Below are 6,000 nucleotides of genomic sequence, written 5' to 3'. Positions count from 1 at the left end.
TTCGAGAAGGGCAGTTGGATCATGAAGATTGTGATAGTTCAAGTCCCCTCTTCTTTTATCCTATGCTTGAATCTCGGGACGAGAATCTTGTTTAGTGGGGCCGAGTTGTCACATCCCTAGCTTCTGGTGCTGCCTAGTGTTTGCATCTTGCCTACATCATGTTTAACTTTCATGGAAATTTGAAATGGGAATGTTCAAAGCCTAGCATCAAAGGAATTCAAATAGGTCCAACCAAAATATTTTTCAATGATTTCAAAATGCCCTTTAAAAATGTTCATCATTTCTGGATCAAGGTGGAAGCATCTACCAAAAATGGTTCACATTTTTGCAGGACATATTTGGACTTTGAATTAATTCAAACGTATTTGATTTGGAGCTATTTAAAGGCTATATATATTTTAGATGCTTAAAAACTGTTGTAAATTGTTAAGGGTTACTGGAATAATTCAGAAAGCACCGATAATTATTTTTAGCATTTTATGAAATGGTTTAGTATCATTACTAAATCAAAACAGAAAATAGAAAACAGAAAAGAGTTAGAATAGGGAGAGGACAGAAAACCTACCTAACCTACCTGGTGGCCGAGCTGCAGCCCATCACTGTTGGCCCAGCCTACCAGGTGCCCCCACCATCTTCAACCTCCTGCCAGTAGGCAAGAGGGCAGGTGGTCACCACGCGTGGGAACGCGCCCTGGCCACCTCCTCCCTCCCAGCCTGCCTGGCTCCTCCTCGACGTGCCTGGATGCCGCCACGTACACCCCTGACCCCCTCTCACTCTCCCCGTGCTCCTCCCCTCCTCTGTTTTCTCTTCCACGCAGCGCCACCGAGCGTAGCCGACGCCACCGCTCACCGTTGCTGTGAACACAGCCTCCCCGTGCCTCTCCAACGTGACTTCGAGCTCCGCCGTCGACCCCTACGCCATCTCCACCAAGCCACACGACGGGAAGAGCCCCAGAGCCCCGTCCCCGACGTCTTCTTCCTCCTCTCCGAGATCGCCGACGACCGTGCTCCTGCTCCGGCACGTCCCCGAGCCCGCTGGCCTTCTCCTCCGCCCCCAGTGAGCCCCGCCGTCTTTTCCCCTGCTCCCCAATCTTGATTTCGTCTGCTAGCTGATAGAGGCAAAGGTGTCCCGATGTTTCGATGAGATGGTGGCTATCGTTTTCTGTGGGAGTCGACCTTGACGATCCGACTACGAACGTGCGAGACGTCGCGCCTTAGCAATCGCTAAACCAACTTCCGAGGGGTTATTGACCACGCCGGAGCACGATCAACCTGACCACGAGGGCCTGTTTCCTGCGAGCAAACGAAGAACAAGCAAGAGACTGAGATTGCAATCTGGATATTGCGAATATAAGATGAAAGCTTTATTGATCAAGGTGGGGTTCTGTGACGTCTTGGTCTGGTCGTTGGACACAAACGAAGTACGCGAAGTTGCAGCTATGGCGAACTTTTAATCTAAACAAAACCCAAAGTCTAAACGATGCCCTAAGGGCTATATATATGGAGGAAGAGAGGGGAATTTCGTGGCCCTTGAGGGTGGGGTCCGAAACCAACCCTAACTCTTGTTTCCCCACACATACGGACTCTAAAAATAGCCTATACTTAAGTATTTCGAAATTACATGGGCCTGGCCCATTAATAAGGTGACGCAGCACCTAGAATAGCCTATGGACGAATATTATGAAGTGGCATCTTATATATTTCGTCCATGGCTTCATGCACTCCTTATGGCGGCTTCAAAGTCCCGAAATCATCACTTGTAACTTCGTTCTTGATCCCCTTGCGCATGCCATCAACTTCATGCGTGTTCTTGCTCCAATGTTCATCCTTCTCCAAGCTAGGCCCTTCATTTGAAAGCAAAACAAATGTATCCAATTGAGGCAGCATCATAATCTCATGAACATTAGAATCATTACCAAGAAACGAAAGTACCTGGTAATTTAATTGGCGTGCGCGAGCTCTAGTAATTGGTCCAGTATATGTAACAGTAGGGGCTGTGGGTGTAACAATGGTATTGATGTCCTCATCATCCTCCCCTTCTTGAAATGAAGTCGTCCTCGACGGAAGCTCATCTTCCTCACCCAAATAAGGCTTCAAATCTGCAATATTAAAAGTGGGACTAACCCCAAAATCTGCAGGTAGCTCAAGTTTATATGCATTATCATTTATTTTCTCTAAAACCTTAAAAGGACCATCAGCACGTGGCATTAGCTTTGATTTGCGCAGATTAGGAAATCTATCTTTACGCAAATGTAACCAAACAAGATCTCCAGGTGCAAACACAACATGTTTTCTACCCTTATCTCCAGCAAGTTTATATTTAGCATTCATACGCTCAATGTTTTCCTTAGTTAACTCATGCATTTTTAAAATCAATTCAGAACGTTCTTTAGCATCAAAATTAACCTTCTCCGAAGATGGAAGAGGCAACAAATCAATAGGTGCACGAGGTAGGAAACCATACACAATTTCAAAAGGGCACATCTTAGTAGTAGAATGCAATGAACGATTATAAGAATTCAATATGAGGCAAGCATTCTTCCCACATTTTCTTGTTATTCTTCAAAACAGCCCTAAGCATAGTAGACAATGTTCTATTGACTACTTCAGTTTGTCCATCAGTTTGGGGGTGACAAGTAGTACTAAAAAGCAGTTTAGTCCCCAACTTAGCCCATAAACATCTCCAAAAGTGGCTAAGAAATTTAGTATCACGATCTGAAACAATAGTATTTGGCACACCATGTAAGCGAATAATTTCATGAAAGAACAAATCAGCAACATTAACAATCATCGCTTTTATGACATGGTATAAAGTGTGCCATTTTCGAGAACCTATCCACGACAACAAATATGCTATCCCTCCCCTTCTTTGTTCGAGGTAAACCTAAAACAAAGTCCATAGATATATCCTCCCAAGGAACACTAGGTACAGGCAAAGGCATATATAAACCATGAGGATTGAGTCGTGACTTAGCTTTTGACATGTAGTGCAGCGAGCAACAAAACGCTCAACATCCCATCTCATCTTTGGCCAAAAGAAATGTGTAGCAAGTATATCCTCCGTCTTCTTGACGCCAAAGTGTCCCATTAATCCTCCTCCATGCGCCTCCTGCAACAACAAAAGACGAACGGAGCTAGCTGGAATGCATAGCTTGTTAGCACGAAACACAAATCCATCGTTAAGAACGAACTTGTTCCAAGTTCTCCCTTCCTTACAATTCTGCAATACATCTTTAAATTCAGCATCATGCACATATTGATCTTTGATGGTCTCCAAACCAAATATTTTAAAGTCAAGTTGTGAAAGCATAGTATAACGACGAGACAAGCATCAGCAATAACATTTTCTTTACCCTTCTTGTGTTTAATGACATAAGGGAAAGTCTCAATGAATTAACCCATTTAGCATGTCTACGGTTCAGTTTTAGCTTGACTTTTAATATGTTTCAAAGATTCATGATCAGAATGTATAACAAATTCTTTGGGCCATAAATAATGTTGCCATGTCTCTAAAGTCCGAACAAGAGCATATAATTCTTTATCATAAGTAGAATATTCAGACTAGGCCCACTCAATTTTTCAGAAAAGTATGCAACAGGTTTGCCATCTTGTAATAACACACCTCCTAATCCAATTCCACTAGCATCACATTCAAGCTCAAAAGTCTTATTAAAATCAGGAAGTTGGAGTAAAGGAGCATGTGTCAACTTATCTTTCAATACCGTGAAGGCTTCTTCCTGTGCGGTACCCAAACAAAAGGCACATCCTTCTTTGTAAGCTCGTTGAGAGGTGCAGCAATGGTGCTGAAATCTCTCACAAAACGCCTATAGAAACCAGCGAGGCCAAGGAAACTCCTCACTTGTGTGACCGTTTTGGGCTGCGGCCAACTCTCAATAGCTTCAATCTTGGCTTTATCAACTTCAATTCCCTGTGGAGTAACAACATAGCCAAGAAAAGATACTCGGTCGGTGCAAAAGGTGCACTTTCCAAGGTTACCAAACAAACGTGCATCACGTAGAGCAATAAAAACAGCACGTAAATGTTCCAAATGTTCCTCCAAAGATTTGCTATAAATCAATATGTCATCAAAAGACTACCACAAATCGTCCAATGAAAGCACGTAAAACTTCGTTCATTACCTCATGAAAGTACTAGGTGCATTAGTTAACCCAAAAGGCATGACTAACCACTCATATAATCCAAACTTAGTTTTAAATGCTGTTTTCCATTCATCTCCCAATTTCATACGAATTTGATGGTATCCACTACGCAATCAACTTTGGAGAATATTGTAGAGCCACTCAATTCATCAAGCATATCATCTAGCCTAGGAATAGGATGACGATAACGAATAGTAATATTATTAATGCCTCTACAATCAACGCACATACGCGACGTACCATCCTTTTTCGCACTAAAATGATAGGAACAGCACAAGGACTAAGGGATTCGCGTATATAACCTTTGTCGAGCAGTTCTTGTACTTGACGCATAATCTCCTTCGTCTCCTCTGGATTGGTACGGTATGGTGCACGGTTGGGTAATGATGCACCGGGAATTAAGTCAATTTGATGCTCAATCCCGCGAATAGGTGGTAATCCCGGTGGCACGTCTTGTGGAAAGACGTCGGCGAACTCCTGCAAAATGTTAGTGATAGCAGGAGGCAAAGAGGAAGGCACGTCCTCGAATGAAAATAATGCCTCTTTGCACACAAAAGCATAGCAAACAGATTTGCTAAAATCTAGATCATCAATATCAGATTTGGTGGCAAGTAAACATGCACTTTTCAATTTAATTTCAGAAGCAACACTAGATTGTTTATTATTATAGGCTGCATTTGTTGCTCAAATTCTTTTGCCACAATCTGATTTTCACTCTTAGTTTTCTCCTGTTTTGCTTTATTAGCTCTATTAATATCATCTTTCAAAATGGAATCAGGAGTCATAGGAAGCAAAGTAATATTTTTATCCTTATGAACAAGAGTATACTGATTGTTTCTACCATGGTGAATAGAATTTTTATCAAATTGCCATGGTCTACCAAGTAATAAGGAACATGCTTGCATAGGTACCACATCACAATCAACATAATCAGCATATGTAGAGATACTAAAATGCACACGAACAGTACGTGTTACCTTAACCTTGCCGCTGTTGTTGAACCATTGGATGTAGTAAGGATGTGGATGTGGTCTTGTGGTGAGAGATAGCTTCTCCACCATCTCCATGCTAGCCAAGTTGTTGCACTCCCTCCATCTATGATCACGCGAACAGAACGTTCCTTCACAACTCCCTTTGTATGGAACAAATTATGCCTCTGATTTTGCTCAGCTTGTGTAACCTGCACACTCAAAACACGTTGAGCAACTAAACATTCATACCTGTCAGCATCTTCAGGAGCCATGTATTGCGTCTCATGATCAGAATCATCTCCACCGTGTTCGTCACGTGTAATAAGAGCCAAAGTCTCCTCATCATAGTCACTAGCGGACTCATACCCACCATCCTCAGTAACAATCATCACACGCTTAGATGGGCATTCTCTCGCATAATGACCTCCACCCTTGCAACGTGACAAATAATATCATGTGTTTGCCCTATTGATGCCATGGATGAAGAAGAGCTCTTTGCAGGCCCAGAAGGTGTGCTCTTGGCAGATAGTGGTGTTGTGCCTGCTTTTGATATGGTTGGAGGTGGCGACGGAGGCACCGGTGTAGCAGAACGTGTGGAAGTAGATGATGCACGTGGTGTCCATGATGAAGGTCGACCTGCAGAAAAGTTAGTCCGCGCCAATGCCTGTCGATCCTGCACTTCACGTTCAGCTTTGCAAGCAAGATGGAATAAACGAGTGATATTAGTATACTCCTTATACTCTAGAATCGTCTGAATCTCTCTATTTAATCCACCCATAAAACGTGCAAGCATAGCTTCATTCTCCTCAACAATACCACATCTAATCATGCCAGTTTGTAATTCCTGATAATATTCTTCTACAGAATTTT

This window comes from Triticum urartu, chromosome 5, assembly GCF_003073215.2.
Source record: "Triticum urartu cultivar G1812 chromosome 5, Tu2.1, whole genome shotgun sequence".
NCBI lineage: Eukaryota > Viridiplantae > Streptophyta > Magnoliopsida > Poales > Poaceae > Triticum > Triticum urartu.
This window is presented reverse-complemented; position numbering follows the sequence as displayed.